Below are 24,378 nucleotides of genomic sequence, written 5' to 3'. Positions count from 1 at the left end.
TCACCTGATTTCCAACAGACGTCAACTCTACTGGGAGTGAGATTCTGTCTGCTAATTTATTTGTTTTTTCTTTCCAGCCTCAAGCTGAGATGAAAGGGATCATGATCTATGATTACTGAATGTTTGTTGTTTTATCTATTTCCTATTTTAAATCGGCTTACGCAGTACAGGGTTAACATACAGATGAGAAAAATGTTGAACACTACAAACCGGTCATCTTTGTATCTTTCAGTTGACCTGTGCCTGATGAGACAGGAAGATTTTCGAAGCACCACTACAGTTTATGAAGGGGGTGTGTGTGGTGGAGTTGGGGGAGGTGCAGAACTTTGTTACTGGTTGAGAATTTGATGTGACCTTTGTTCTATATAATCTGCATTTCACACTCTTTATTTCTTTCTCCTCCTTCCAATAGGACACCTGTTCTGCTTGGAATAGTTAGTCTATTCTGATCTTTTCAGAATCTGCTTTTATCTCCCTTTAACAACAAGTCATCATTCTGTTAAACATTAGCAATTTATGTGTGTGGTGATTGTTAGTTTATGGTAGAGCTAAATGTAAGTAATTGTGCCACAATAAACTTGTGGCCTCCTAAAGTTGCTCAGCCTCCTCCTCAAAACCTGACTTTCCTGCAAAGACAGATTATCTGGTCGTTATCACATCACTGTTTGGCTGCCATTTTGGCCATATGACAATATTGCCTAATCTTCTGAAGTACTTACTTGGCAGTCAAATTCTTTCAGATACTCTGCAGTCATGAAAAATTTCAAAAATTGCAAAAGGCATTCTTGAGTTTGCATTGCTACAGTATAGGAATGTTTGCATTTTGATGTCGATGTCTTCCGAACAGATTTCGGAGAAATTGCTTTTGACACCTTAAAAAGTTCTGCTCCAGAATGTGTAAAAGATTGAATGAAGCATTTAGGATTAGAATTCTGCTCGGAAGCTAGAAAACTCAAAACCCATCTATTTATAGGTGGTTACGGACGGTGATGAAGTAGATACATTAAGTGACAGAGAGATTAGAATTGGAGCAGAGGAAATTAGAATTTCAGGAAAAAGAAATGGAAAGATAAAGAGAGAGGGAGAAAAAAAGGAAGGAGGGGAAAGCGCAAAGATAGAAGAGGACATTGGATAGAATGTCAGGAAAGAGAAACAGCTTGAGGGACAGGAATCCTAATGTGTCCATTACATGTTCAGATTTAATGTCAGAGGCAATTCAATTTGCTCACTAATTCGAAAGTTTCATGAGGCAAGGATGGGAATCTTTTATATTTCTTTTGATCAGGCAGCACAGCAATTAGAGTGAAGAGTTCAACACTGGTCCTTATTATTGCAGAGTAAGCTATCTGGGAAAGCTCATGAAATTTACTTCCTCCTAGCTGAGAAAATTGCCAAAGATTATGAGGCTGTAGTATGCGCTATTATACGTGCAGATCAGTTAGTGTTGGAAACATACCGTCATAAATGCTCTCAGAAGGTATCCTGACCAGACATACCTGAAAGGCTTCAGTAACTTGCTTTGCCTCACTGGGTGTGGATACTTAAAACAGAAGCTACTTTCAGAAATCTGTGTGAAATAATACTACTTAAGGAGATTAAAATCTCCACCTCCTTCCAAATAAGAGCACATCTTGAGGAATGGAAAGTGGCTGGGTCCAGGTAGCAGCCACTCTGGCTGATCCACAAACCCCTGTTCTCGAAGTAATCCTCCCCTCATCACCCTCATCCAAGTGGACTAAGGTGGGGAGGGAGAGAAAGAGAGAGATAGGAAACCGAGCTCCCTGGCAAGAAGAGGGGAAGGCTAGAAGCTTTGCTCAGGACAGAAAGATGGTGCTACAGTGACAAGGGAGGACCAGGAACCTGTGTATTTTAACTGCTGAAGATTGGATGTGTTCAGGCCTATTGCCTGAGGTTATAGAGAAGAACTAGTTATATTTATCGGCTCACAGGTTCTGTGTGCAGAGAATGGGAGTCAATCAGAGAACACAACAGGTCTGGCAATGCTTCACCTAAGGCTGTGAATCCCTGTAAAGACACTCCAGAGTGTGAATATGATAAAATGTATCCCTGAGTGACTAGGATTTTGTATCCATTGGAAGGGTTGCTACAATTCCCCATGGTAAGACGGAAAACCTGCAGTGATATGAGGGATACTAGGCCACTCGAGGACCCATTCCTCCACTCACCATATCACCCATTCTCTTGCTTGATGCTTCACTTGGCATCCCTTTCTCCCATTTGCCACATCACTCAGTACCCCACTCTCCCATTTACAACATCACTCAGTATCCCACTCTCCCATGTGCCATGTTACTCAGTACCCCACTCACCCATTTGCCATGTTACTCAGTACCCCACTCATCCATGTGCCATGTTACTCAGTTCCCCACTCTCCCATTTACAACATCACTCAGTATCCCACTCTCCCATGTGCCATGTTACTCAGTAACCCACTCTCCCATTTGTTGTGTTACTCAGTACTCCTCTCTCCCATTTGCCATGTTACTCAGTACTCCACTCTCCTATGTTAATCAGTACCCCACTTTCCCACTTACAACATCACTCAGTATCCCATTCTCCCATGTGCCATGTTACTCAGTACTCCACTCTCCCATTTGCTGTGTTACTCAGTACTCCACTCTTCCATTTGCCGTGTTACTCAGAACCCCACTCTCCCATTTACCGTGTTACTCAGTACTCCACTCTCCCATTTGCTGTGTTACTCAGTACCCCACTCTCCCAATCGCCGTGTTACTCAGTATCCCACTCTGCCATTTATTACATCACTCAGTTTCCCACTTTCCCATGTGCCATGTTACTCAGTACCCCACTCTCCCATTTGCCACATCACTCAGTACACCACGCTCCCATTTGCCATGTTACTCAGTACCCCACTCTCCCATTTACAACATCACTCAGTATCCCACTCTCCCATTTGCCATGTTACTCAGTATCCCACTCTCCCATTTGCCGTGTTACTCAGTACACCACTCTCCCATTTGCCGTGTTACTCAGTACACCACTCTCCCATTTGCCATGTTACTCAGTACTCCACTCTCCCATTTGCCATGTTACTCAGTATCCCACTCTCCCATTTGCCATGTTACTCAGTACACCACTTTCCCATTTGCCCTGTTACTCAGTATCCCACTCTCCCATTTGCCATGTTACTCAGTACACCACTCTCCCATTTGCCCTGTTACTCAGTATCCCACTCTACTATTTGCCATGTTACTCAGTACCCCCTCTCCCATTTGCCCTGTTACTCAGTACACCACTCTCCCATTTGCCGTGCTACTCAGTACTCCACTCTCCCATTTGCCATGTTACTCAGTACCCCACTCTCCCATTTACAACATCACTCCGTACCCCACTCTCCCATTTACACCATCACTCAGTATCCCACTCTCCCATTTACAACATCATTCCGTACCACACTCTCCCATTTACAATATCACTCAATACCCCACTCTCCCATTTACAACATCACTCAGTACCTCACTCTCCCATTTGCCATGTTACTCAGTACCCCACTCTCCCATTTGCCATGTTACTCAGTACCCCACTCTCCCATTTGCCATGTTACTCAGTACCCCACTCTCCCATTTGCCATCTTACTCAGTACTTCACTCTCCCATGTGCCATGTTACTCAGTACACCACTCTATCATTTACATCACTCAGTACCCCACTCTCCTATTTGCCATGTTACTCAGTACTCCACTCTCCCATTTGCCATGTTACTCAGTACCCCACTCTCCCATTTGCCATCTTACTCAGTACTTCACTCTCCCATGTGCCATGTTACTCAGTACACCACTCTATCATTTACATCACTCAGTACCCCACTCTCCTATTTGCCATGTTACTCAGTACACCACTCTCCCATTTACATCACTCAGTACCCCACTCTCCCATTTGCCATGTTACTCATGACTCCACTCTCCCATTTACAATATCACTCAGTACCCCACTCTCTCATTTACAACATTACTCGGTACCTCATTCTCCCATTTGTCATGTTACTCAGCTCCCCACTCTCCCACTTGCCATGTTACTCAGTACCCCACTCTCCCATTTGCCATGTTACTCAGTACTCCACTCTCCCATTTGCTGTGTTACTCAGTACCGACATTTTTTACAAACCCACCGACTCCCACAGCAACCTGGATTACACCTCTTCCCACTCTACCTCTTGCAAAAATGCCATCCCGTATTCCCAATTCCTCCGCCTCCGCTGTATCTGCTCCCAGGAGGACTACGTCCACCACAGAACACACCAGATGGCCTCCTTCTTTCGAGATCGCAATTTTCCTTCCCACGTGGTTAAAGATGCCCTCCAACGCATCTCATCCACATCCCGCACCTCCGCCCTTAGACCCAACCCCTCCAACCGTAACAATGACAGAATGCCCCTGGTGCTCACCTTCCACCCTACCAACCTTCACATAAACCAAATTATGCGCCGACATTTCCGCCACCTTCAAAAAGACCCCACCACCAAGGATTTATTTCCCTCCCCACCCCTTTCCGCCTTCCGCAAAGACCGTTCCCTCCGTGACTACCTGGTCAGGTCCATGCCCCCCTTCAACCCACCCTCCCATCCTGGCACCTTCCCCTGCCACCGCAGGAATTGCAAAACCTGAGCCCACACCTCCTCCCTCACCTCCATCCAAAGCCCTAAAGGAGCCTTCCACATCCATCAAAGTTTTACCTGCACATCCATCAATATAATTTATTGTATCCATTGCTCCCGATGCGGTCTCCTCTACATTGGGGAGACTGGACGTCTCCTAGCAGAGCGCTTTAGGGAACATCTCCGGGACACCTGCACCAATCAACCACACCGCCCCATGGCCCAACATTTCAACTCTCCCTCCCACTCTGCCGAAGACATGGAGGTCCTGGGCCTCCTTCACTGCCGCTCCCTCATCACCAGATGCCTGGAGGAAGAACGCCTCATCTTCTGCCTCAGAACACTTCAACCCCAGGGCATCAATGTGGACTTCAACAGTTTCCTCATTTCCCCTTCCCCCACCTCACCCTAGTTCCAAACTTCCAGCTCAGCACTGTCCCCATGACTTGTCCTGACTTGTCCTACCTGCCTATCTTCTTTTCCACCTATCCACTCCACCCTCCCCCCGGCCCCGACCTATCACCTTCATCCCCTCCCCCACTCACCTATTGTACTCTATGCTATTTTCTCCCCACCCCACCCTCCTCTCACTTATCTCTCCATGCTTCAGGCTCTCTGCTTGTATTCCTGATGAAGGGCTTTTGCCCGAAACGTCGATTTTATTTCTCCTCGGATGCTGCCTGAACTGCTGTGCTCTTCGAGCACCACTAATCCACAACCCCCATCACTTAGTGCCTCACTCTCCAATTTAGAACATCACCCAGTACCCCACTCTCCCATTTAGAACATCACTTAGTCCCCACTTTCCCATTTGTAGCTTTAGTTGGCACCCTGGTCCTTCACTTGCTATTTCCCTTGATGGCCTGATTGTCACACTGTACAGTGCCTCTCTCTCTCTCGCTCACCTCTTTGTACATCACTCTACTTTCCTACTTCACTCAATAGCCTCAGCGTTTGTTTTCACAGTCCCCACTCCCCTTTGGCACGTGCTGCTCAACTTGATGCCCCTTTGCCTGGTTAAGTGGTTTGCTTGCCACCCCACTTGCTACTTCCTTGTTCAACCAGCTCACAATGCAGCCCCACGTCACCTTTCTCCCACTTTCACACCTTGCTCCCTCATTCCTGACAACTGTAAACTGAGAGGCAGCATTCCATCGTCATTGCAACGTCATGTGCAGGGATGGTAAGTGTTAGAGTAAGGTAGCAAATAAATCATGTTCCCAGGATGATTTGAAAAACCATTTGAAAAACCCTTGGTTTATTGCTCATTTTCTTTGATGTGAGCACCTTGCAGTTGTGTTGCTCGCAGTGATATAATGGCACTGTGATTCCTGGGCAATGAACATATTCCCTACAGTTGAGATGTCAATAAACACAGCCATTCTGGACTCATAGAGGTTCAAAGCACAGAAAAGGTCCTTCAGCCCATCAACTCTGTGCTAGTCAAAAATCTAACTATTCTAATCCCATTTTCTGGTCTTATATGCCTTGGTTCCAAAGTGACAATTTGCGCAATCTAACTCTTTCAGTTCGTCTCTAATAATGGAAACAAATCCTCTATTTGTTATGTCCAATTCTGCGATTAGGTTCTGCAAATTCATTCCGATTCAGATGGGAATTCCCTAAATTGTTCAGATCCCGGGCAAGGTGGGAGGTACTGGCTCCTCTTCTTTTGTCACCTACCAACTCTGTAGCTAGACGGGAAGATAACCTAAAGGAAAAGGATTCCTTTCCATGCTGATATCTTTCTCCCAGACCAAAGGAATTTAGGTTTCCAAAGGGATCAATTGAAACAGGTAATCTTGAGGTAAAAGGAGGGCGTTTGAAAACATGAGAACAGATAAGAAGAGGAATCCAAAATGAGCCCAGATATACAGATCAGTCTCCATGTCATTTGTGAAGAGTTGATAGCAAAGCACTATGGCTATTAATATGGATATTTTTGATAGTGTGAAGGTTGGTAGTTAAACAGTCGATTTTGAGATTCTTGGCTTTGCAAATTGGTTGAAATCATTTTGTCCAGGTTCATTTCAATGCTGACCTGCTGACACAAATGAGAGAGTTTCTTTTTCCTTTATTTACCTGCAGTGCAGGGGTGTTTAATGGTTGTTCTCAAAGCTGTGACCTTCATAGCATACTAGCCCTCATACTAGCATGTCAGGCCACTAATACACACAAACCAAGGATGTAGCTTTCTTTTAAACCCTGCTTTTCTCTACATTCCTGGAAGGGTAACATACACGCATGTTTGCAGGAGATAGTCTCCTGCTGAAACGGATTGGGGTAGTCACTCTGTCATCATCTTTTCATTTTTAGTCATTTTGTTTGAAGACTCCCTGACTGTGCAGTTGTGATATTTCAGAATTCCTTTCCAAGTAGCCACTGAATTTACATCTGCAGACATCCTTTGGGTAATCTGTAGAAGGGTCACTGGACCTGAAATGTTAATGCTGATTTCTCTTCACAGATGCTGCCAGATGTACTGAGCTTTTCAGCAATTTCTGTTCTTGTTTTTGGTCCTTTGGGTGTACCTCCTTTCTTTGAGGGTTCAAAGATCTGATCCACAGTTGTGACACTGCTTAATCTTCTCTTACCTTGCTCTGCCCTAAGGAGAACAATCTCATCTTCTTCAGTCTCTACATATGAAGTCCCTCATTCTTGATACCACACTAGGAAGTCTACTGGGCTGTCTTAAAGGCCTTAATATTCTTTCTAAGTGTGTGATACACAGAAATACTCACAAAATTCCAGCTACAAACCCAGGCTAATGTTTGTTTCATAAAGATTGAGCATCATTGTTTTTGTACACTATGGTTTTTCAAATGAAGTTAAAAATCACACAACACCAGGTTATAGTCCAACAGGTCTATTTAGAAGTACTAAATTTTGGAGCGCTGCTCCTTCATCAGGTAGCTGTGAAACAGGATCATAAGACACAGAATTTTATAGCAAAAGATTACAGTGTCATACAACTGAAATTATATATTAAACAAACCTGTGAAGTCTTTCACCTTTTAGAATGGGTTGCAGATTTTGGTTCATTAATTTGGAAATACCAGAACTTCTTTTAAGTCACATTCTTGAGATAACTTAAGGTTTTTTTAAAAAAAGTGACATCTCAGCTCAGACACATGCATTAAAGGTGTGATGTTCAAGTCTGTCTGTATCCCAAACATGAGTCTGACTATTTCTATTTCCAAAGTAGGAATTTATAAAATATTGCATGGTGGGTGGCACGGTGGCACAGTGGTTAGCACTGCTGCCTCACAGCGCCAGAGACCCGGGTTCAATTCCCACCTTAGGTGACTATCTGTGTGGAGTTTGCACATTCTCCCCGTGTCAGCGTGGGTTTCCTCCGGGTGCTCCAGTTTCCACCCACAGTCCAAAAAAAATGTGCAAGTTAGGTGAATTGGCCATGCTAAATTGCCCGTAGTGTAAGATGTAGGGGAATGGGTATGGGTGGGTTGCTCTTCAGAGGGTCAGTGTGGATCTGTTGGGCCGAAGGGCCTGTTTCCACACTGTAAGTAATCTAATCTAACTGACTCCTGCATTGACTGTCTGCAGATCATGTGTGCTTTTGCGCAAAATAGAATGTATCTACAAATATAATTCTGCAAATGCAATTCATCCCACAGACTTATATCTGTATGCGCGTGCGTGAGAGAGTGTGTGAGAATGTGAGTGCACGTGACAGAGTGTGTGTTTGCATGTGTGCATGCTTGGTAAAATGTGTGTGTGTGGGTGTGAGTTTGGGGAGTGTACTCGTGTGTGTATGAGTGACAGCATGTGTGAGGGTCTGCGTGAGTGTATGAGTATGTAAGAGAGTGAGTGTGTGCATGTGTGTGAAAGAGAGAGAGAGAGTATAGTGTAGTGGGGTCACCTGTAGTGTGACATGAACCCACGGTTCTGTTCAGGCCATCCTCATGGGTTCTGAACTTGGCTATCAGCCTCTGCTTGGCCACTCTGTGTTGTTGTTTTTCTGAAGTTTGCCTTGGAGGTTGGTCACCCAAAGATCCGAGGCCCAATGTCCCTGCCTGCTGAAGTGCTCCCCAACTGGGAGGGAACAGCCCTGTCTGGTGATTGTTGCGAGGTGTCCATTCATCCGTTGTTGTAGCCTCTGCTTTGTCTCGTCAATGTGCTATGCCTCGGGGCAACTTTACCTGCAGTGTATGAGGTAGACAATGCTGGCCGAGTCACCTGAGTATTTGCTGCATACATGATTGGTGTTGTCCCCACACGTAATGGTGGTATCTATGTCGACACTCTGACATGTCTTGCAGTGGTTGCCATGACAGGGTTGTACAGTGTTGTGTTCGATGTTGTTCTGAAGGCTGGACAGTTTGCTGTGAACAATGGTCTGCTTAAGGCGGTTGTTTAAGGGAGAGAAGTGGAGATGTAGGGAAGGTCTTGGCGAGGTGCTCATCCTCATTGATAATGTGTTGCAGGCCGCGAACAATATGGCATCGTTTTTCAGCTCCCGGGAAGTACCAGACAACAAAGAGTACACTATCAGTTGCATCCTGTGTCTGTCTCCTGAGGTGTTCATTACAGTTTCTCACTGTGGCACATTGGAACTGGTGATCGATGGGTTCAGCATCATATCCTGTTCTTATAAGAGAATCTTCAGCACCTTATAAGAGCATCTTCAGGTGTCCGTGGCATTCCTCCTCATCTGAACAGATCCTGTGTATGCACGGGTCTTGTCCGTAGATGATGGCTGTTTAATATGTTTAGGGTGGAAGCTGGAGAAGTGCGGTATCATGAGGTTATCAGTGGGCTTGTGATAGAGTGAGGTACTGAGGTGCCCATCCTTGATGGAGATGCGTATGTCCAAGAATGAGACAGATGCAAAAGGGTACTCCATGTTAAGTCTGATGGTGGGATGAAACTTGCTGATGTCATCTTATAATTCTTTCAGTGACTCCTCACCAGGAAGAAAGTATCTGGTCGGAGGTTCTGTGCAGCAAAGAAGTCTTGTTCAAACTTGTGCATGAAAGTGTTGGCATATTTGGTTGCCATGGCTGTTCCGTGTGTACGAATGAAAAACTGGTTGTCAAAGGTGAAGATGTTGTGATCGAGGGTGAAGAGGATGAGTTGTAGGATGGTGCTCAGAGATTGGCAGTTGTTGGCATTGAGTACAGATGCTGTTGCAGTAATGCCGCCATCATGCGGGGATGCTGGTGTAGAGTGCTGAAACATCCATTGTGATGAGGAATATTCCCGGTTGGACTAGTCCACGGGTGTTGAGTTTCTGTAACAAATCTGTAGTGTTGCAACAGAAGCTGCAGGGTCCCCTGTACAATGGGTTTCAAGATGCCCTTGGCATAGCCAGAGAGGTTCTCACACAGGGTCCCACTACCAATTTTCAAATGAAGTCAACAATACCAAATATTCTTTGAGTGACCTTCTCATCTTGTCTTGCAGCTCCTTTCAAATATAACGATTTTTAAATTTGTTGATGGAATGTAGGCTTGTTTGCCGTTTGGGATCACAAACAACATTTGTAATCTATTCGAGGAGAGTGATAATCTCCTGATAAATACAAGAAAAAATGTTTTCACCAAATGTGCCTTTTTTTCAGACTACACTCGGGTGTTTTGTTTTACTAACAATACATTATTATTAAACAATACTTTTGTTCTTGATTATTGTCTATGAAATGTTCATCACTTTGTTGACTGGGCGTGATTGCCAGGTTTATCCCTCTAATTTTCATTCTTATGACACCACCCTTACATCCATGGAAATTCTGCAGATTGTACCTTGATTCTTTGAAATTTCCCTCAGATTCTTAGAATCCATTCCATCCTGACTGGATTGGAGTATTGCTAAAATTTGATATTACCTCTTTATCTATTTCAATCCTAATATCATAATTAATTCCATTTTGACTTCTTCATTGGGATACAAAGGTAGGTGAAGAGAGAGGTAGAGTTGAGGAAGTGGGGAGGCTGAAGAAGGATTTGTACAAGCTGGAAGAGAGAGCAAAAAAGTAGCAGATGAAATATAATGTGGGAAAGTGCGAGGTGATGCCCTGCGTCTCCTTCATTGTTATTCCCTAACCACCTGACAGCTGGAGGAAGAATGCCTCATCTACCACCTCGGGACCCTCCAACCCCACGGCATCAATGTGGATTTCACCAGTTTCCTCACTTCCCCTCCCCCCACCTTATCCCAGTTCAAACTTTACAACTTGGCACCGCCCTCATGACCTGTCCTACCTATCCACCTTCCTTCCCACCTATCTGCTCCACCCTCCCCTCTGACCTATCACCATTATCCCCACCTCCCTCCACTTATCGTACTCTCAGCTACCTTCCCCCCCGCCCCACCCCTCTCCCATTTATCCCTCCACCCCCTTGGCTCACAGCCCCATTCCTGATGAAGGGCTTTTGTCTGAAACATTGATTCCCCTGCTCTTCAGATGCTGCCTGACTTGCTGTGCTTTCCCAGTAACCACACTCTTGACCCATGACTCTTGCACCTTCCACCAGCTTCAATACTGACACCATAGTGGATACATTAGCAAGATTAGGATCAGGAGCACATGATAATGAACTAATTAGTGGCATGCCTTCGCCTCTGGGTGAAGGAGCAATGTCCCAGGTCACAGGCACTTGGTTAACTGCAGGAGACCAAGCACCTGGTCAGCCCCAGGCAGGAGGTAAACCAACCCCTTTCCTGCGCTTCACTCTGATTCAGCTGCAGTGACCAGTTCACTTGGTTAGAATGTGGGATCTTTTGCTCTCGATGTCCAGATGCTCCTCGAGGGTCATTATCACATGACATTCCCAACTTTCTTGCTATGGCACATGTTGTTCAAGGCCTGAAGATTCCACACTATGTTGAAATGGAAAAGAAAAATACATCTGAATGTCGACTTTAACCTTTGTGATTTTTAAAAAAATCTCCTAATTATGAAACCCCAATTCATATTCCCTCGAGTCTTTTTTTACTAAAATGAATAGATTGGTAGCCAGAAACCCAGACCCCAACCACTTTGCATTGACTCTGTCACTGCTGGCACCTTTTCATAGAATCATAGAATCCCTACAGAGTGGTAGCAGACCATTCAACTCATCGATTCCACACTGACCCTCCAAACAACATCCCATCTAGACCCACTTCCCCACCCTACCCCTGTAACCCTGTACTTCCCATGGCCAATCCACCTAACCTGCACACCTTTGGTTCTGTCGATGTTCTACCATGCACTAGTGGGGGCTTCTTTGGAATTTGACTGAGTTGTTGAGTTTTGCCAGCATTTCCAATGATGTCTCCAACATCATTGGTACATACAGATCAAGGCCATATTTCAAGAACCCTTTCTGTCTTTGTCACTTATACTCTTGGCATCAACCACAGTTTTTATTGATGATATCACCAACTACACCATAAAACACTGGCTATTTTAGGATAATTGAAGTCTGACAAGTGGAAACATTTTTTAAAACTTCATCCTATCAAACACTTTTAATGTAAGATTTGTTTTTAAAATGGAATTGCTATGATGCTATTTTGATCATTTAAAAGTATCCAGTCAGACAAAGCACCATTCTGTTTTTAATAGCATGGATGGGTCTCCCCGCCCCCTGCGCATGTTTAAGCCTCAACGTGTCCACATGATACGTGAAGTGCCAAGCGTTGAAATATGAGCTTTTCTTAGCCACAATTCTAATTGTGCTGTGCCTGTAGCAATCGTAAGAGATTTATACAAGATTTATGCAAGCCTACAGCGAATTACACACATTGAGGACTGTAGTTGATGCAAATGAGACTTATCGAGGCAGGACTCACTGCATCGTCCTGTAACAATCAGCAAACGCATGCCTTACTTCCTTCTCAGTATTCAACAGGTCACTGCCGCTGAATAATAGCGGAGAAGCACAGAACTGAGGAAAGTGACTGGTTCATGTAATTTCAGTTGAAGGTGCTCAGTAGTGGGGGAGTGAACTTAATTTGTCTTTTATGCTTTTGGATTGAATCGCCAAAGTTAGAAGGAATGCAAGGTAAGATATGACAAAACCTAATGTTACAAAGGAGATGAAACAAACTCCTAATATTATTTTGTAGCAGTTTGTTTGTTTTGTGGACTCTTGCATTAACTCTAACTCTAAAATCAGTGCATTATGAAGTGACAGCAAAGAATTTGCGAATACAGACATGTTAAAAAGGTTCCTCTATGAGCAAAAACCGTGACACTGAATGCAAACCAGTGAATTAACTTCAGTTGCTCTTGCTTTCAAAGTGGTTTTAAGATATATTTGGTTTTGCAAGGTGAGAGATCTAGCGGGCGCCATGTGTTTACTGCAAAAGGAAAAAAAATTGTTGAAAATAGTATAACGATTGAAAACCTGTCGAAGCTTCAGAACCTGTTGAGTAGATCTGTCATGCGGAGGATTTTAGTGACTGCTTTGCCTTTTTTGTAATCTGCAGATTGCTTTTGTTGTCTATAGTGAGAAAAGTGTACACTGACCAGCCAGCGAGTTAACTGGCAGCTTAACAACATTTAGCTAACAATGCAGAGTTGCAAACTTAGTGGAGGTGATTTATTAGTTTTTTGACTGTTGCCCAATGATCAATTAAGTCTTCATCTTGTTGCACACTCAACGGGCGTGTATCAAATTTATATGTGCTGTATGTGCCATGCTTCTTAAAAGAATACAAAATTGAGGTTCTGTCTCAGAATACAGAATGAAAAGCACAGTGGGAGACATTATCCTAAGTACTCCTTGCTCAGGGAGATTCATTTGAAAACGGAATTCTTAAAAAAAGAGTAGGACTTATCCAGCCATCATTTAACACGTTAGAAAATCAAATCTCTGAGGAACATAGAAGAGCTATGGTATCAGAAATCAGACTGAATAATTTATGGTACACAATAAGGTAACTCAGAATTAGAGTGCTCAAAAACAGACATTTCAATAGGATCAGTGAATAATTGTCCATTTCTAGGCAGAGCCTTGAGCTGTGATGGTGAGGTAATTCTTTCAATGTTTTTAAATTAGATTAATCATTCACTAAGTATGAGAAAAATTAAACAGAGCAATGAACCTTTTCCAGTAGGGATTAAGTATTCCATGGTTGGGATATTGAATTGGTTAGAGGTTTTTAAAATGAAGTAGGTGTGCAACAGAGTCTCTCCTAGTAACTCTGCCATGAGCTCCTAACCTTTAATCCCATTGTGATCCAGCATGTGCATTGCTCCCGGTATCTGCTTTAAAGCAGGATTGGGGGAAAAAAAAGTTTTGTATTAAAGAGTGCTGTGTGGCCTGGGAAGAGAAGGTTTGGAGGTAATAGGGTACCAGCTGAAAGGTGAGTAGGATATGGCAGCGACACCTGCAAACAAGTAATGAGAAAGTTTGATGAATAATCCAAAAAAGCAAATTCAAATCCTACTATAAATTCCTGAGACTTTAAATTTAAGCATTTTTTAAAATATGCAAGTAACTAAAAGGATTATCAGTTTCAAGCAAAATGTCATTATTTAGATTACTTTACAGTGTGGAAACAGGCCCTTCGGCCCAACAAGTCCACAACGACCCGCCGAAGTGCAAACCACCCATACCCCTACATTTACTCCTTACCTAACACTACGGACAATTTAGCATGGCCAATTCACCTGACCTGCACATCTTTGGACTGTGGGAGGAAACCGGAGCACCCGGAGGAAACCCACGCAGACACGGGGAGAATGTGCAAACTCCACACAGTCAGTCGCCTGAGGCGGGAATTGAACCCGGGTCTCTGGCGCTAACCACTGTGCCACCGTGCCGCCCACAATTAGATTAGATTACTTACAGTGTGGAAACAGGCCCTTCGGCCAAACAAGTCCACACCGTCCCGCTGAAACACAACCCACCCAGACCCATTCCCCTACATTTACCCCTTCACCTAATTCTAGGGGCAATTTAGCATGACCAATTCACCTAACCTGCACATTTTTGGACTGTGGGAGGAAACCAGAGCACCCGGGGGAAACCCACGCAGACACGGGGAGAATGTGCAAACTCCACACAGTCGCCTGAGGCGGGAATTGAACCCGGGTCTCTGGTGCTGTGAGGCAGCAGCGCTAACCACTGAGCCACCGTGCTACCCACATTATTCGGGAAATAAACCTGCCCTCCTTATCTGGTCTAATCTATACAGAATCCTTACAGTGTGGAAGCAGGCCATTCAGTCCATCGAGTCCACACTGACTCTCTGAAGAATATCCCACCTAGATCCACTCCCCTACTTTATCCTTGTCATAGAGTCATACAGATGTGCAACACTAACAGACCCTTCTGTCCAACTGGTCCTTGCTGACCAGATATCCAAAATTAATCTAGTCCCATTTGCCAACACTTGGTCCATATCGCTCTAAACCCTTCCTATTCATGTACCCATCCAGATACTATGCATTGCTCATGTCTAATTCATCTAACCTACACATCCCTGAACAGTACGGGCAATTTTAGCATGGCCAATTCACCTAACCTGCACATCTTTGGACCGAGGGAGAAAACCCAAGCACCCGGCAGAAACCTGCACAGGCTTGGAGAAAATGTTCAAACTCCACACAGACAGTTGCTGGAGGTTGGAAGTGAACCCATGATTTGGCGCTGAATAAGGCATCGGTGCTAACCACTGAGCCATCATGCTTGTTGTGACTCACTAATCTCTTTAACTGCTCTCTAAAATGCCCCAACCAGGTCTAGAATGTGGAGAAACAAGGTGAATATGAACCACCTCCCCTCCCTGCCGATACAGCACTACTAACAGAACAGACCAAGTAGCTGGAAACTCCTCAGATCGTATCTTTGTCATGGAATGTATATTGTAAATATCAAATATAATTGCAATTGCATTGAGCATATCCCAGTGTCTCATGTTGTCCAAAAGGAACTTGAACTGTGTTGAACTTCTGGAAATGTGAATATTAACTAGAAATGAATGTAAATTCAAGTGTTCAAAATAAATGAAGAAATATCCTGATGAAGGAGAACCTACAATGAAAGTATGCCTTGTGCTCCGCTGACATGATAATAATATAGTCTTCATTCACAGCTGTTATGTGATGCCAAACATTTAAAAATCTGATCAATCAAAAATACCAGTGATATGTATTGTCTTTGATTCTCTTTCCCACTTTTTATGGATTGGTTTGTTTTCACTAGAAAAGTCTGAGGCAGTAAGTGTACAAACCATTATGAAATATATATTGTACTGCTAATTCAAGTCAATGAAATGTAAGGATTCTGACAGTGTGGGTAATGTGTTCTCTTGTATGCAAAATGATATGAAAAGTAATAGGTGCAGCATGGCAGCAAGCTGCAATGTAGAAACTTGTCAAAGAACTGGAGGAGGATAAACCTGTGTATATAAAATGTCTCTCCTAACCACAGAATGTCTAAAAGTACTTCACAGTCAATAAAACAAAATAGAAATGTGGGTGTTGTTGTAATGTAATAAGGTATGCTCCATCTCCACTTGCCCCTCCCCTTCTTTACCTCTGGGTCAAAATCCTGGTGCTTGCTACTTCCAAGCACCTTCATTATGTGAAGTGCAAACATTCAAGTAGAAGGACCACCACAGCCTACTCAAGGGCAACCAGTGATGGGGAATGTGTATTGCTGATGAAGGGCTTCTGCCCGAAATGTCGACTCTCCTGCTCCTCAGATGCTGCTTGATCTGCTGTGCTTTTAGACACTCCCGACTCAATCTCCAGCATCTGCAGTCCTCACTTTTGCTGATGTGTAATAACTAAATTACCCTTCCAGTGATACACTGATGCTGACAATGAATTTTGTTTTTTAAAACACAGTCCTGTAAAGTTGGAACAGGACTTTTTTGTTTGAAAGATCACTTGGCAGGAAAATGCTCATATGCTAGATGTGCTTTGTAGCTCCCATTTTGGAATCTCAACTGAGGTCAATTCACTGAACATAAGGTTGAATTGGTCTTTCTTACTGATAGGTAAAAGTACAAAGTGGGTTAGTTTTGTTTAGAAACTGTGCTGCCTCATCGCCACTTTAAGTGCGTTTGAAACAGGTTCAAAACAAAGAGCAAGATGTGTTTGAGCATATCTCTCCCAGAGAATTTGGGTGAAATCAGCTAGTGATGCATCAACACGATGTAAAGTACATGAAAATGACAGTTTTTTAATATATAAACACAACTGTCCATTTTGACAAGCCATCTGTCCGATGGTTAATAATGCAGTAAGAACAGGTCCAATCTCACAGCATTGTGTGGAGTCTACATTACGAATCCTGTATTTAAAAGAAAGAAGAAATTTGCATTTCTTTAGCTCTTTTCATGACCTCTGAACATCCCAAATCAGCAACTGTGGCTACACTTCATTGGCTGCTATGTGAGGGAAATGGTCAATTAAAATGTCCGCACAACAAGATGTTACAAACAGCAATGACAAGCAATTAGTTAATCTACTTCAGTTATGTTGTTTGAAAATGAAAATTGGCCAGGAAATCAAAGGGAGTTTCCCTGTGCTTCTTTAAAATAGTGCAGTGGGACCTTTTTATCCCAGACAGGGCAGTAATCCCCCAGTTTGGTTGTGGGGCATGTCAGCCAAGATAGCTGTTCAGGCCTCTGGAGTGGAGCATGCTTCATAAATATCTGAGGGTGGCACGGTGGCTCAGTGGTTAGCACTGCTGCTTCACAGCACCAGGGACCTGGGATCGATTCCTGCCTCGGGCGACTATCTGTGTGGAGTTTGCACATTCTCTCTGTGTTTGCACATTCTCATGGGTTTCCTTCGGGTGCTCCGGTTTCCATCCACAATCCAAAGATGTGCAGGTTAGGTGAATTGGGCATGTCAAATTGCCCATGGTGTTAATTACATTAGTTCGGGGATTGGTCTGGGTGGGTTACACTTCCGAGGGTCAGTGTGGACTTGTTGAGCTGAGGGGCCTGTTTCCATATTGTAGGGAGTCTAATCTAAAAGGCAGAATTTCACCAGCATCCATGAGTCAAGAAGATGATTTGGGACGAGGTAGATAAGTCATGGGAAGTCTTGGAAGATCAGTTCCCAGACCACGTGCCACGTCAGAAAGTCCTACAGACTGGGATTGTGCAGACTGCCCAAACCAAGGAGGCAGATGATTTTTTGAAATATGTAAAGACATTGATAGGGGCTCATTTTACCAGGCTGTTGGGATTTCGTTGACAACTGATAGGACCATGGGGAGGCCGCCGGCTAAATGATGATAGCGTCTCAGTGAGTGCCTAAAGCAAATCATTGCTTAAACCTATACAGAGGTTGGAAATCACACTTCACCAGGTTATAGTCCAACTTGAAAATACAAGCTATATAGAGGTGGCCATGCGCTGGGAAGGCAGCCCCAGCCATCTTGTAGTCAGAGGGGATTTCTCTCCGCCACCTGGGATTTTATGTTTATAAGATTCTCTTGCAGCTTACCTGCTCAATGCAACAGATTTCCAACTGACCTCCACACCAGCAACATTTTTTTTAGATTAGATTAGATTCCCTACAGAGTGGAAACAGGCCCTTCGGCGCAACCGGTCCACACAGACCCTCCATAGAGTAACCCACCCAGGTCCATTTCCCTCTGACTAATGCACCTAACACTATGGACAATTTAACATGGCCAATTCACCTGCCCTGCACGTCTTTGGATTGTGGGAGGAAACTGGAGTACCCGGAGGAAACCCACGCAGACACGGAGAGAATGTACAAAATCCACACAGACAGTCGCCCGAAGTAGGAATCAAACCTGGGACTCTAGTGCTGTGAGGCAGCTGTGCTAACCACTGAGTTACCAAGCTGTTCTTCCTGGTTAGAGTGCTTCAGAAGCACTTTAGCTGCCGTCCCTTTGACTTGGTCACAACTCTGGCCAGTGAGTTGCCCTCCTCAACAGGTTGGCATCTGCAAAATTGAGAGAAGGGCTAATAATGGGCAATCCCGCTGGCCTCTCTGTGCACGACAGTGACTAGATTTTCCAGTCAGGCAGATTGGTGAAATTTTAAATGGTGAACCAAGCTCCTGCACTTTGCCATTTTGCGTTTTATATGTTAGCATGTTCCACTACTGATTTTTGGTGTGCAAACGGAGGTATGGGGTCAATTGTTTTCTTGCTTTTCCTTTGACTGTGGTCCGGCTGGTCGATGTTCGAGGTGGTCTAACTGAAAGCTTTTCTTCGTAACCACATCAAAGACACCAAGAGTAAGGGGGGAGGTGCTTCTGCAAACAAATGCTTCATTTTCTTCACACACTTTCCACCTGATTAAACCAAAAGTTTCATGGTGGGTGTCTGAAGGGAAAGGCAATGACTGAGTCATTGGTCCTGAAAAGTGCAGAGAGCAAGTAAATGAGACCCTTGTCTAATACCTTCAGCCTGCTGAATAATTAAGGTCAAAGTAGCTGTGTTTGTTTTCTGCTCTGAAATAAAACAAATGCATTGAAAAATTGTTCATGGCTCCTTCTAACAACAAGTTATCGAACGGCACTGATTGAGGGAGGGAAGTCAATATGTTTCCTGTCAAAATTATATTCCTGTGTTTTGGAGAGGGCATTGCCATGCAGTATTAATTGACTTGAAAAATAATCCTCTTCACAAAATAATCACTTTGGGGGGAATAAAGGACAAAAGCTTAACATAATTGGCAAAACAACGGGTTGTGGGGAGAGAAGAACACATTCTTCAAGGGTTTTGGGGAACAAGCAGGGAATAGGGTTGATTTTTTTCTCAATAAGCAGGCACAAATATGATCTGAATGATGATCAATGCTATATGATTGTAATTATAAAATCAACCGTTTGCAATTTTTCTCGGAAAACCTTGGATACTTTAAAAAAAATTCAGTCAGTTGATTAGATAAGGTTAAAATCACCATCATTTCCTTCTGTCTTTCTAGATTCTATACCATTGTCATTCTTAGTTTTAAGTGCAGGCTATTGTATTTTTCCCTTGCAATGCCGGGTGGGAAAGCAGACGAAGGGTGGTACAGAGTGATGATGTGGAACGGTTACCAAAGTAGGTCAGCTCGCAGACCATCGAATTGCTGATTGACTGACTCATTGAATAAAGAGGCACAATGGAGTCACCCAGTAAATTAGAGAGGGGGTGACTGAATCCAGGCATTCACAATGCTTACGAGTGACCTGATCAGCAGTGTCACGGTGTTTAGTAGCAACACTCTCACTCCTGAGTCAGACGATTGTGGGTTAAGTTTCCCAGAAACAACTTGGACACAAAACCCAGGCTGATTGAGCACCATGCGGGCAGAGGAGCCAGCTTCACAATAAGGTTTTGAGGGACATAAAAGATTCAGAGAAGCAAAAGGTTCACTCAAGTTGTTTTTGGTCAGTAGCAGGCCAGCAACTAATATCAAAAACAGGTTATCTGATTATTATCGCACCACTATGTTACAAATAGGAGAAAGTGAGGACTGCAGATGCTGGAGATCAGAGTTGAGAGACATTCCTGATGAAGGGCTTATGCCTAAAATGTTGATTCTCCTGCTCCTCGGACTTGAAACGTCAATTCTCCTGCTCCTTGGAATTCCTGATGAGGGGCTTATGCCCGAAATATCGATCCTCCTGCTCCTCGGATGCTCCCTGACCTGCTGTGCTTTTCCAGCAATACACTCTCGACTGCTGTGTTACAACACCAGTTTCACTGGATAGTGAGGGATGGGAATCCTTTCTGTTCTGCTGTAAGGCCGAATTGACCTGTAGTTCATGTGAAGCACTGTGTGTGCTGTCAGTTGCACCCTGGACATTAGGAAAAGTTGCAATCCTAACAAATGGGTGCTCATTAGTGAGGTGGAAGCCCTGTTTTGAAGAGAGAGTCACAGTGACCTCCTTGACATGATGCTGGCTCAAAGACTGTGAGACTTTAGCACATATCTCCAGCTCCAGCTTGGAAGGAGCTAAGTGGATGGAAGTTCATGGTCATGTCCCACTTCACAACCACTGGCAAGGAAATCCTTATTCTGTTTAGAGATTGCCACACCAAATGGAAAATCACTGAGGATGTTCAACTCTGAGAGTTTGAGAGACATTAAAGTTATGTTCCAAAAAGGCACTGCTTGTATTAAGTCAGTACTACATGCTGCAAGATATAACGATCTCCCGACAGGACTTCCTGCTCTCACCAATATGGTATCCTATAAAATTCATTCCACAAGTGTGCTTGTGTATTTTGGAGGCCATTTTGGATCACTAGAGCACTTATAGTGCTCCCCCTACTCCAAATTATCTGTGTTTATTGGCTCTTGACGTTTTCTTTGTACATGGCTTTCTGCGTGCTTCTTCCATTTTCTGATATCAGTCATTGATTTTTGCTTTCGCTTATGAGCATTATTTGGTTGGGCCAGCATTTTCTGTCCATCTCTAATTACCCTTGAGACGGTGGGAATGAGCTGCAGTCTATTTGGTATAGTTACATCAACTGTGCCAGTAGGGAGGGAGTTCTAGGATTTTGACCCAATGACACTGAAGAAAAGATTATCAGTTTCCAAGTCAGAATGGTGAATGGATTGAAGTGGAACTTAAAGGTGCAGCTATCTGCTGCCTTTGCCTTCCTATATGGCAGGAGTTAAGGATTTGGAAGTTGCTGTTAAGGGAGTTGGTTAGTTCCTGCAGTGCATCTTCTGATAGCACAGACTGCTGCTACTGAAGGTTGGTGGTGGAAGGAGTAAATGTTTGTGGATGTGGTGACACTTGGGTGAGCTGCTTTGTCCCAGCTGATGTCAAACTTCTTGAATGCTGTTGGAGCAGCACTCATGTAGGCAAGTTGGGAGTATTCCATTGCACTCCTTTGCTTGTGCCTTGTAGATGGTAGCCAGGATTTGGGGAGTCAGGGGGTGAGTAACTCTTTGCAGTATTCTAAACCTCTGACCTGCTGTTGCAGCCACAGCAATATAATATGGATAGCTCGTTTAGTTTGTGGTCAGTTGTAAGTCGCTGGAGCAGGGCTTATATTCAGATAGTGAAAGTAGAAAATGCATTGAATTTGAGGTATAGGAAATGAATGTTCAATCAGAATCATTAAATTTCAAACAGGATTTTGAAGTGACTAAAATTCAAATTCCACACATCGATTGTTATACTGAAATTCACTTTGAACAACAAGATTTGATTGATCTGGATAAAATAAAAGGGTCAGACATTTGAAATGATGTTGCTTCAAAATTAGTGTACATACATAGCTCAGAACAAGAGTTAGGAAGTAAGCTTCTGAAAATAGCTTTCGGCTGGATGGTTCAAAAGTGAGAAATATTCCAATGAAGTACTGTTGGTTAATAAAAGTAATGGTCAGATACCTGAAATATTCACATTTCTCTTCCAATCTGAGGGAGGGGACATTTGTGAAGCAGCTGTTACTAAATAAACATTTGTATTTGAAAGTAGGGAAATGGACTTGAGGCAGTTATGTGGGAAAATGTTTCTAGTTCATGCATTGAGTAAGACTTTCTTGAAACAGGAATGTTTCAAATGAAGATCTAGATACTGACATTGAGTATTATTATCCTCAATTTAAAGATCTTTTTACTTGGAGTAATAGACTTTCTGCACAATGTTAAAATAATTTCCTGTTTGAGAAATATCCTTTCTTGGAAGGTTTGAAATCTAAAATGCAAGTCTATTTGAATAGAGTCTCTGATCAACTTCCAATAATTTACTGCATTTTAATGCTGTACTTTGGAATGCGTTGGTATTTTTCATTGTAATGCTGCTTCAAAGGTGCTTTGAGCAAAGTATGAAGAAAAGTACAGCACAGGAACAGGCCCTCCAAGCCTGCGCTGATCCAGATCCTCTATCTAAACCTGTTGCCTATTTTCTAAGGATTTGTAACCCTCTGCTTCCTGCCCATTCATGTATCTGTCTAGATACATCTTAATTGACGCTATTGTACCCACCTCTACCACCTCCACTGGCAACATGTTCCAGGCACCCACCACCCTCTGCGTAAAGAACTTTCCTTGCATATCTCCCTTAAACTTTTTCCCTCTCACTTTGAATTTGTGACCCCGAGTAATTGAGTCCCCCACTCTGGGGAAAAAAAGCTTCTTGCTATCCACCTGTTTATACCTGTCATTATTTTGTAGACCTCAATCAGGTCCCCCCTCAACCTCCATCTTTTTAATGAAAATAATCCTGATCTACTCAACATCTCCTTATAGCTAGCACCCTCCATACCAGGCAACCTCCCGGTGAACCTCCTCTGCCCCGTCTCCAAAGCATCCACATTCTTTTGGTAATATGGCAACCAGAACTGTACATAGTACAGATGAACCTTGATTGTCCGGCATTCGATTATCCGAACAAGATCACAAGGTCTCAATGCTTGGCTAAACTGTGTTACCTGGCATTTGATTATCCGAATGAAATACTCCCTGCCTGTGTCATTTGGATAATTGAGGTTCCTCTGTATTCTAAATGTGGCTGAACCAAAGTCTTATACAACTGTAATGTGACCAGCCAAATCTTGTACTCAATACCCTGTCCGATGAAGGAAAGCATGCCGTATGCCTTCTTAACCACTTTACTGACCTGCGTTACCACCTTCAGGGAACCATGGACCTGAACATCCAGACCTCTCTATACATCAATTTTCTCCAGGACTTTTCCATTTACCGTATAGTTCGCTCTTAAATTGGATCTTCCAAAATGTATCGCCTCTCATTTGCCCGGATTGAACTCCATCTGCCTTTTCTCCACCCAGCTCTTCAATCTATCTATTTATATTCTGCTACAGTCTCTGACAGTCCCCTTCACTATCTGTTACTTCACCAATCTTAGTGTTATCTGCAAACTTGCTAATCAGACCATCTATACTTTTCTCCAGATCATTTATGCATATCACAAACAATAGTGGTCCCAGCACAAATCCCTGTGGGATACCACTAGTCACTGGTCTCCATTTTGAGAAACTCCCTTCCACTACTACTCTGTCTCCTGTTGCTCAGCCTGTTCTTTATCCATCAACTAGTACACTCTGGACCCCATACAACTTCACTTTCTCCATCAGCCCACCACAGGGAACCTTATTAAACACTTACTGAAGTCCATGTATGTGACATCTCCAGCCCTTCCCTTGTCAATCAACTTTGTCAATTCCTCAGGGAATTCTATTAAGTTGGTAAGATATGACCTTCCCTGCACAAAATGATGTTTCCTATCACTGCTAAGTCCATTTTCTTCCAAATGTAAATAGATCCTATCCTTCAGCATCTTCTTCACAGCTTCCCTACCACTGATGTCAGGCTCACCAGTCTATAATTACCTGGATTATCCTTGCTACCCTTCTAAAACAAGGGGACAACATCAACAATTCTCCAGTCCTCTGGGACCTCATCTGTGTTCAAGGATGCTGCAAGGATATCTGTTAAGGCCCCAGCTATTTCCTCTCTCGCTTCCCTCAGTAACCTGGGACAGATCCCATCTGGACTTGGGGACTTGCCACATTAATGCCTTTAAGAATACCCAACACCACGTCCCTTCTTAGGCTGACTTGTTCTAGAATAATCAAACATCGATCCCTGACCTCCCCATCCATCATGTCCCTCTCCTTGGTGAATACTGATACAAAGTACTCATTAAGAATCTCACCCATTTTCTCTGATTCTATGCCTAACTTTCCTCCTTTGTCCTTGAGTGGACCAACCTTTCTCTAGTCTTGCTCGTTATTTATGAATAAAAGTCTTTGGAGTTTTCCTTAACTCTGTTTGCTAAAGATATTTCCTGACCCCTTTTAGCCCTCTTAATTTCTTGTT

General features: G+C 43.5%; 1 long non-coding RNA gene across 1 annotated transcript in view; it reads left to right on the top strand.

Annotated features, from left to right (window-relative positions):
* The first annotated feature begins 12,466 nt into the window (after positions 1-12,466).
* Positions 12,467-24,378, top strand: part of LOC122564456 (uncharacterized) — a 127,662-nt gene continuing 115,750 nt past the window's right edge. Inside the window, exon 1 of the long non-coding RNA XR_015752840.1 lies at positions 12,467-12,644. This is a non-coding gene — a long non-coding RNA (uncharacterized LOC122564456). The remainder of the gene's footprint in view (positions 12,645-24,378) is intronic.

Source organism: Chiloscyllium plagiosum, unplaced genomic scaffold, assembly GCF_037043375.1.
Source record: "Chiloscyllium plagiosum isolate Xiang-an unplaced genomic scaffold, Cpla_swu_hap1 HiC_scaffold_34, whole genome shotgun sequence".
Classification (NCBI taxonomy): Eukaryota; Metazoa; Chordata; class Chondrichthyes; order Orectolobiformes; family Hemiscylliidae; genus Chiloscyllium; species Chiloscyllium plagiosum.
This window is presented reverse-complemented; position numbering and strand designations above follow the sequence as displayed.